This window comes from Pongo pygmaeus, chromosome 22 (genome assembly GCF_028885625.2).
Source record: "Pongo pygmaeus isolate AG05252 chromosome 22, NHGRI_mPonPyg2-v2.0_pri, whole genome shotgun sequence".
NCBI lineage: Eukaryota > Metazoa > Chordata > Mammalia > Primates > Hominidae > Pongo > Pongo pygmaeus.
Window position 1 is genome coordinate 28,056,206 of NC_072395.2, and position 10,335 is coordinate 28,066,540.

Here is a 10,335-nt window from a genome sequence, read left to right on the forward strand (position 1 = left end):
TTATTTATAAATAAAATTTATAAAAATTATAAGTAAATTTTTATAAATAAATTTACAAATAAATTTTTTATAAATAAATTTACAAATAAATTTTTTATAAATAAATTTACAAATAAATTTTTTATAAATAAATTTACAAATAAATTTTTTATAAATAAATTTACAAATAAATAGTTATAAATAAATTTATAAATAAATAAATAGTTATAAATAAATTTATAAATAAATAAATAGTTATAAATACATTTATAAATAAATAAATTGTTATAAATAAATTTATAAATAAATTGTTATAAATAAATTTATGAATAAATTTATGAATAAATTTATGAATGAATAAATTTATAAATTTATGAATAAATTTATGAATAAATAAATTTATAAATTTATGAATAAATTTATGAATAAATAAATTTATAAATTTATGAATAAATAAATTTATAAATTTATGAATAAAATTTTGTTTATTTATATAAAATTTATAAATAAATTTATAAATAAAATTATTGATAAAATTATTTATAAATAAATTTATAAATAAAATTTATTTATACATAAAATTTATAAATAAAATTTTATTTATAAGTACATAAAATTTATTTATACATAAAATTTATTTATACACAAAATTTATTTATACATAAAATTTATAAATAAAATTTTATTTATAAGTACATAAAATTTATAAATAAAATTTATGTATTTATAAATAAAATTTATGTATTTATAAATACATAAAATTTATAAATAAAATTTATGTATTTATAAATACATAAAATTTATAAATAAAATTTATGTATTTATAAATACATAAAATTTATAAATAAAATTTATGTATTTATAAATACATAAAATTTGTTTATTCATAAATAAAATAAAATTTATAAGTAAAACTTATTTATTCACAAATAAAATAAATAAAAGAGTAGATGGGACTACAGGCCCAGATAATTTTTTTTTTTTTTTTGGTAGAGAGATTTCACCGTGTTGGTCAGGCTGGTTTTGAACTTTTGACCTCAAGTGATCTGCCTGCCTCAGCCTCCCAAAGTGCTGGGATTACAGGTGTGAGCCATGGCTCCTGGCAAGACTTGCCTTTAAACATAAAATGCCAAGGAGTAACAAAGTGAAGGAAACAGACTTCCCAGAATTTTTGGCACTATTCTTTGATAGCAATGGCACTAGTAAGAGGAGAAACCTACACTGTATTTTCTTTGTCCCTGATTGCCATGGAGTAGGTCATCCAGGGGAGGGGGTAGTGTGGTCTTTTGGAAGAATATGAAAAGGGGAGTTAGAAAGAAGAATGAAGGAGGTATGGTTTGTGATATGATCTTGTCCTTCTCAAGTAATTAGAAATTTGAAGGTGCTTGGGAGTATCAAATGATACTAAATTGTACACATATTTCTAATTCCTTACTCCTAAGACATCACTTAATAAAATTCACTTAAAAAAAAAAAACCTCTCATCAGAGGTGTCTAGTTTTTAATTCAACAGCAGGTAAGGATCTTAGAGGTTGCCACTCCATTCTAACAAGTAAAAAGTTAAACAGACTGAAAAAATCAACAACTCTTATCCGGTCTGTAAGCAAAGTGAGGTCCAAGAGCAAATCGCTAATCCTAAAATTGGAGAGATGCACAAGTGACTATAGAGAAGCACAGCTTACCAGAGCAAAAACCTCCCTGGAAACCAGTAGGAAAACCTGAACTGTAATTTATGGATTGCTGAAGGCTCAGTATGGACAAGTCTGACAGATAAAATCTCTACGGGGACCCAATCATTGTGGGGTCCCCATAATTTTGTGAGTTTTGCCTCCTGCAGTCCTAACCGTTTCTCTCAGTGAATAGTGAAGAAAAATCTCATTCTTCCAGCACAGGGAGGGGAAAAGATATCACCTTGAAATACACCAGAGCATTCTGTGCTACTTAACAAGGTCGCCCTCGGGAGAAGCTATTTAACCAGAGCCTAACTTAATGTGGTTTTCTCAGAGCCTGTGTGTCCTGGTAGAAGAGAAATACCCAATCCCAGTCCCTTCTAGCTTCCACATGGGGAAAGAGAAACCCAACTCCAGCCCAGTCCAGCCGTCGTGCCTCATGAGAAAGGGAAGGGGACTGACAAGCCCTTGTGAAGTTCACAGTCCAAGTAAAAGCTCAATAAACACTGACACCTATTTATGAGACTATAGGACACTTCTCCTCCCTTCACACCTTTCCACCATATTACTAAAGTCCTGTTCACAGCAGTTTCTTTAACTCTAACCATCGTGTCCAGCTATCAAGAAAAAATTACAGCTGTCCTAAAAGGCAAAAAGCATAATTTGAAGGGACAGAGGAAGTATTAGAACCAGACTCAGATATGGCCAGGATGTTAGAATTATCAGACCAGTAATTTTAAACAACAATAAATAATGTGCTAAGGGATCTAATGGATACAGTAAATAGTATGCAGGGACAGACAGATGATGTAATCAGAGAGATGGAAATTCTAAAAAAGGACCAAAAAGAAATATCAGCGATCAATCATACTGTAACAGAATTGAAGAATGTATTTGTGGGCTTATTAGTAGACTAAAAATGGCCATAGAAAAATCTTTGAGCTTGTGGATATCTCAATAGAAACCTCCAAAACTGAAAATCAAAGAAAAGAAAAACTGACAGGAACAAAACAGAATATCCAAGGGTTAGGAAAACTACAAAAGGCGCAACATGTGTGTAATGCAAATACCAGAAGAATAAGAAAGAGAGAAAGGGACACAATAAGTATTTGAAATAATAATGATTGAAAATTTCCCCAAATTAATATCAGACACTAAACCACCAATCCAGGAAGCTCTGAGAACACTGAAGAAGACAAATACACCCCCCACCCCAAAAAAATACACTTAGGTATATCATTTTAAAACTATAGAAAAATCAAAGATAAAGAAAAAATCCCAGAAGAAGCCAAAAGAAAAGAAAACCTTACCCACAGAGAAGGAAAGATAAGAATTACATCCACCTTCTTCTCAGAAACCATGCAAGAAAAAAGAGAGTGGAGTGAAATATTTAACATGTTCAGGGGAAAAAAAAGCAACCGAACTAGAACTCTGTGAAATTATCTTCAAAAGTGAAAGAGAAATAAAAACTTTCTCAGACAAACAAAAATTGAAGGAATGTGTTTCCAATAGACATATGTTGCAAGAAATGTTAAGAGGTTTTTTAGCAAGAAGAAAAAATATATAGGCCAGAAACTCAGATCTACATAAAGGAAAAGCATAGGAAAAGGAATAAATGAAAGTAAAATTAAAATTTTTAATTTTTTCATTCTTAATTGATCTAAAGGATAACAGTTTTTAAGATAACAATAACTACAATATGTATGTGTGTACATATGTGCTTATTTATGCTCATGTATAAATTAAATGAAATACAGCAATCAGACAAAGGATAGGAGGAAAGAATTAAGATTATTTTGTTATTATAAGGTACTATACATACTATCCATAATAAATGGTATAGTCTTATTAAAGTAGATTTGAATTAGTTGTAAATGTATATGGCAAACTTCAGGGAAACTACCTTTAAAAAAGTATAACTGATGATCTAGGAAAGGAGAAAAAATAAAATCATATAAAATTCACAATTAAAATGATAAAAGACAGAAAAATAGTGTGCTATAGATTGAATGTTTGTCCCCCACCAAAACTTATTTAGAGATTGAATTGCCAGTGTAATGGTATTAGGAAATGAGACCTTTTAGAGGTGATTACGCCATGAGGGTTCTACTCTAAGGGGTGGGTTTAATGTCTTAATAAAAGGGTTTTCAGAAGTGGGCTCTCTCTCAACTCTTCTGCTTTTCTGCTGTGTAAAGAACAATATTCTTCCCCTCTGGGGAATTCGGCATTCAAGGTTTCATTTTGGGAGCAGAAACCAGGTCCTCAGCAGATACTAAAGTTGCTGCTGCCTTGATATTAGACAGTATCAGCCTCTGTAATTGCAAGCCAATAGATTCCTATTCATTATTAATTACCCAGTCTGTGGTATCCTGTTATAGCAGCACCAGCAGATCAAGAAACATTGGAAGACAAAAATAGGAACAAGCAATTAAAGCAATGAATTAAAAACAGTAACGAATACAATAGATACTAATCCAATTACATTAATAATCACTTTAAACATCAATAGTCTAAATGCACCAATTAGAGAACAAAGATGGTGAGAGTAAATCAGAAAGCAGGACCCAGCTAGACGTTGTCTATAAGAAACGCACTTTAGTTATAAAGACATACAGAATAAAAGTAAATGGATAGAGACAGATAAACCATGCTAACACTGATGAAGAGAAAGTGGTATCACTATTAATTTCAGACAGAGCAGACTTCAGAGCAAGGAAACTTATCAGAGATTAAGAACGGCATTACACAATGATAAAGGGGTCATTTCTCCAGGAAGATATTATAATCCTGAACATGTGTTTGCCTATAACACGGTGTCAAAATATGACACAATGAGGGATTTTGGCATGTATTTCAAAACTCCTTGATCAGAAAAGGGACAGACCCAGCAGTCAAAAATCAGTAAGAACATAGTTAAATTCAACAATACCATCAATTAACTGGATATAATTGACATTTATAGAGTACTTTATTCAACAACAGTAGATTATATATTCTTCTTAAGCTCACACGAAACCACATGAGATCACAATTTGGGCCATAAAACACACCTCATCAAATTAAAAAAATAGAAATTATACAATTTCCATTCTCATACCACAGTGAAATTAAACTACAAATCAATAGCAAAAAGGTAGCTGAAAAATCTGAAAATATGTGGAGATTAAACAACATACTTTTAAATGACTCATAAGTCAAAAAACAAATATCAAAAAAAATTTAAATATTTTAAACTAAACAAAAATGAAAACAACTTAAAATTTGTGTGATACAGTGAAAGCAGTGCTTACAGGTAAACTTACAGCATTGAATGCACATGTTACAAAAGAAGAAAGATTTAAAATCAATTATCTAAACTTTAACCTAGGAAACTGGAAAAGAAGAGCAAATTAATTTCAAGGTTAGCGTGAGAAAAGAAATAATAACAGTTAAAGCAGAAATCAATGAAACTGAAAATAGAAATTCAATTTTTTAAAATCAACAAAACCAAAAGCTGGTTCTTCGTAAAGATGAATAAAATTGATAAGCCTCTAGCTAGGCCCAGTTATTAAAAATGAGAGAGGATGCTGGGCGCGGTGGCTCACGCCTGTCATCCCAGCACTTTGGGAGCCCAAGGCGGGTGGATCACAAGGTCAGGAGATCAAGACCTTCCTGGCTAACATGGTGAAACCCCGTCTCTACTAAAAATACAAAAAATTAGCTGGGAGTGGTGGCGGACGCCTGTAGTCCCAGCTACTCGGGAGGCTGAGGCAGGAGAATGGTGTGAACCCGGGAGGCAGGGCTTGCAGTGAGCTGAGATCACGCCACTGCACTCCAGCCTGGGCGACAGAGCGAGACTCTGTCTCAAAAAAAAAAAAAAGAGAGAGGACACAAGTTATAAATACTAGAAATGAAAGAGAGGGCATTACTATGAATCCCATGGACATTAAAATGATAATAAAGAAATACTATGAATGACTTTATGCCCATAAATTTGATATTCTAGAGGAAATAAACAAATTCCTTGAAAGACACAATCTGTCAGAACTCACAAAGAAAAAATAAAAACTCTAAATTAGCCTATATCTATTTAAAAAAATTAAACCCCCAAACAGAAAGCACCAGACCCTATGGTTTCACTGGTAAATTCTATCAAACATTTAAAGGAAGAAATTATACCAATTTTCTACAATCTTTTTCTGAAGATAAAAACAAAGGGAATAATTCCTCACTTATCTGTGAAGCCAGCATTTCACTAATAGTAAAAGCAGACAAAGACATGACAAGAAAAGAAAACTACAGACCTATATCTCTTATGTATGTAAATGCAGAAATCCTCAACAAAATATTAGCAAATTGAAGCCAACAATATATAGAACAATTATACACCATGACCAATGGGATTTATCCTAGGCATGTGAGGCTGTAGGCTCAGCATTCAAAAATTAATTGATGTTATCATCATACTAACAGGCTAAAGATAACAAATCATATAAGCATATAAATAGATGCAGATAAAGCATTTAACAAAATCCAACACCTTTCATGTTAAAAACTTTCAGTAAACTAGAAATAGAGGGAAACTTCCTCACCTGATAAATAGTATCTATGAAAATTGTTATTCTGAATGGTAAGATACGAAAAACCTTCCTGCTAAGATGAGGAACAAGGCAAGAATGTCCCTCCTCACCACTCCTTTTCAACATTGTACTAGAAGTCTTAGTGCAATAAGACAAGAACAGGAAATAAAAGGAATATTGATTGTAAAAGAATAAATAAAGGTATCTTTATTTATGGATGACATGATTGTCTATGTAGAAAGTCTAAGAGAATTGACCAAAAACTCTTGAAACTAATAAGCTATTAATATATAGCAAGGTTGCAAGATAAAAGGTTAATATACAAAAAGTCAATTGCTTTCCTGTATTTCCTGCTTTCCTTTCCTGTATTTCCTGTAAGCAAATCAATTTGACATTAAAAACGCAATACCATTTACATTAGCACCTAAAAAACAAAATACTTAAAAATAAACCTAACAAAATATATGCAAGATCTATATTAGTTAGGAAAACTACAAAACTCAGATGAAAGAGATCAAAGAACTAAATAAATACATATTGCATGTTAATGAATAGGAAGAAAATATTGTGAAGATGTCAGTTGTTCCCAACTTGGTGTGTAGATTCAATGAAATCTCTATCAATATTCCATCAGTTATTTTGTAGATAACACTAAACTGATTCTAAAATTTATATGGAGAGGCAAAAGATCAAAATAGTTAACTCAATATTGAAGGAGAAGAAGAAAGTCAGAGGACAGACATTACTTGATTTAAGATGCATTGCAAAGCTATAGTAATCAAGACAGTATGGCAATAATAAACAAAAGATCAATGGAACAGAATAGAATACCCTGAAATAGACTCACATAAATATATTAGTTAATTAATCTTTGACAAAAGAGCAAAAGCAATTCAATGAAGAATTGATAGTGTTTTCAACAAATGGTGCTGAAATAATTGCATAGCCACATGTAAAAAAATTAATCTACATACAAACCTTACACCCTTCACAAAAATGACCAAAATGGATCACAGACCTAAATGTAAAACACAAAACTATAAACCTCTTGGAAGATAACAACAGAAAATCTAGAATAAGCTTATCGAACCCAGGGCCCACAGACCGCATGTGGCCCAGGATGACTTTGAATGCGTGCCAATCCAAATTTGTAAACTTTCTTAAAACATTATGAGATTTTTTGTGTGTGATTCCTTTTAGCTCATCAGCTGTTGTTAGTGTTAGTGTATTTTTTGTGGTCTAAGATAATTATTTTTCTTCCAATGTGGCCAGGGAAGCCAATAGATTAGACACACCAATCTAGAAAACCTTGGGTTATTCTAGATTTTTTCAATATGTGACTTTTTCAATATGACATCAAAAGCTGGACTTCACTAAAATTGAAAATTTCAAACCTGTAAAAAACAGCGTCAAAAGAATGAAAAGACAAGTCACAGACTGGGAGAAGATATTTGCAAAAGCCATACCTGATAAAGTACTGTTATCCAAAATACACAAAAAACTCACCAATAAGAAAACAAACAACATGATTTTAAAATGGTCCAGAAACCTTAACAGACACCTCACCAAAGAAGATATACAGACGGCAAATAAGTATACAAAAAGATGCTTCACATCATGTGTCATCCAAGACATGCAAATTAAAACAACAATGAGATACCAATACACACAAATTAGAATGGCCAAAATCCAGAACACTGACAATACCAAATTCTGCCAAGGATGAGGAGCAACAGGAACTCTCATTCCTTGCTGGTGGGAATGCAAATTTGTATAGCCACTTTGGAAGACAGTTTTGGCAATTCTTACAAAACTAAATATACTCTTGCCATATGATCTAGCAGCTGTGTCCCTTGGTATTTATCCAAAAGAGTTCATGATGGTTAATTTTAGGTGTCAACTTGACTGGATTAAAAGATGTCCAAATAGCTGGTATGGCATTATTTCTGGGTTTGTCGAGGAGGGTGTCTCTGGAAGAAATTGACATTCAAATCAGTGGACTGAGGAAGGAAGATCCCCCCTAATCTAATGTGGGCAGACATCATCCAATCAGCTAAGGGCCTAGATAGAACAAAAACAAAGGAAAGGTGACTTCTCTCTCTTTCCTAAAACTGAGGCACATTTCTTCTCCTGCCCTTGGACATCAAAACTCCAGGTTCTCCAGCCTTTGCCATCTGAGATTTGCACCAGTGGCCCACCAGTTTCTAAAGCCTTCAGCTTCAGACTGAGAGTTATATTGTTGGCTCTAGTCCTTTAAATTTGGACTGGCTTTCCTGGCTCCCCAGCTTCTAGATGGCCTATTGTGGAGCTCAGGCTCCATAATCCCATGAGCCAATTGCCTTATTAAATTCCGTCTCTATCTATCTATCATCTATCTATCTATCTATCTATCATCTATCTGTCATCTCCTATTGGTTCTATCTCATAGGAGAACTCTGACTAATGAAGAATTGAAAACTTATGTCCACACAAAAACCTCTACACAATGTCTGTAGCAGTTTTATTCATAATTGCCAAAACTTGGAAGCAACCAAGATGTCCTTTAGCAGGTGAATGAACAAACTATAGTATATGCATACAATGGAATATTGTTCAGTGCTAAAAAGAAATAAGTTGTGACACCATAAAAAGACACTGAAGAAACTTAAATGCATATCACAAAGTTAAAAAGCCAATCTGAAAAGAGTACATACAGTATGGTTTCAATTCTGGAAAAGGCAAAATTATGGATATAGTAAAAAGACCGATGATATGCTCCCTTCAGAAGCATGTACACTAAAATGGGAGTGACACAGAGAAAACTAGCAGGGCCTTTGCACAAGGATGACATGCAAATTCATAAAGCATTCCACATTTTATAAAAAGAGCAAACCCTCATGTAAACTATAAACTTTGGCAGGTGAGCTGTTGCTGATGCGTCAACATCAGTTTTAACAAATGTACCACTCTCATGGGGGATGTTGATAATGGGGAAGGCTGTGCATGTATTTGGGCAGGAAGTATTTGGAAAATCTTGGTCCCTTCAGCTCAATTTTGCTGTGAATCTAAAACTGTTCTAGCAAAAAGTCCAGTAGAAATAATAATTTTTTTAAAAAACTACCCTCTACTGTGAAACACAGTCCCAGACCTGGGGGGCATGGATAAAGATTTCTTTAAGCAAATTCTGCATTCATTACACTAACATTACAGTAAAACTCAATTACTTGAACTCCTTTGCCTATGTGCTTATTTCTACATTTCTTCTTATATTGGTGTTTCTAAACTTACATTCAACAGCTGGAATGTGAAGAGGACAAAAAGAAAGAGGGGAAAAGATATGAGTTAAATTGTTGGTAGCATAAGATGCTTGGCAAAGTAGGGAAGATTCCTCCTCGCTTCTTAATGAGTTTTTACATAAAAGGCCCAGGAACTGAGCCAAACCTACAGTGTTCCTGAATAACATAAGCAACTTGGAAAAGATTTCAATAAGTGAAGCAGGAGTGCTCTGAAGCCCTGGGCTATAGGCAGAAGCCTATGGGGGTTTATATTGCTGAACTGTCTCAACAGTTTCTTTCTTAAACTTGACTTCCACTGGAGACAGTGTCTTAGGCATGGTAGTGAAATACAGTGGTGACTGGAGCAAGCCAGGTGGTACTATCTATGTTCAAGACAAACTTGTTTGCTCCTTAGAGGTCTTCTGGGGAACTGCAGGTAGGGGGATGAGAGGGGAAAGCTACAAAAATGATGCTTGCTATTATTTTGCCACCTGACAATAGTTTACCCAAAGGTGAAATAGACGTAGTCTCTACCTCAATTCTGTGTCATCATTTTTGCCTGAAGTTTTCGAAATAGCTTCCAGTCTTTCCCAAGTCTGGTCTGTCTTTTATTTTGCTGTCAGATCTTTCCAAGTTATGAATGAGATTAGTGCCTGGTAGTAATAGACACTCAAATATTTGCTGAGTAAATGGAGTTTCTTTCTATGATTAAAACCCTCCTATGGCTTCTACTTTCTTATACTGTAGAGTTTCAATTCCTTAACATGGTGTCTGAGACTTCAAGTCTTCATGCATCCTCTTCTTTTCTAGGTTCTTATCACACGCTCCTCTTTGTGATTCCCTAACTTTGAGCTGTTCCCGTATGTTTCAAAG

At 33.1% G+C, this 10,335-nt stretch overlaps 1 non-coding gene across 1 annotated transcript; it reads left to right on the forward strand.

Moving 5' to 3' along the window:
• Positions 1–8,959: 8,959 nt before the first annotated feature.
• Positions 8,960–9,066, forward strand: LOC129022732 (U6 spliceosomal RNA). Its single transcript, XR_008496531.1, has one exon. It is a non-coding gene; the product is annotated as a U6 spliceosomal RNA (small nuclear RNA).
• Positions 9,067–10,335: the final 1,269 nt, after the last annotated feature.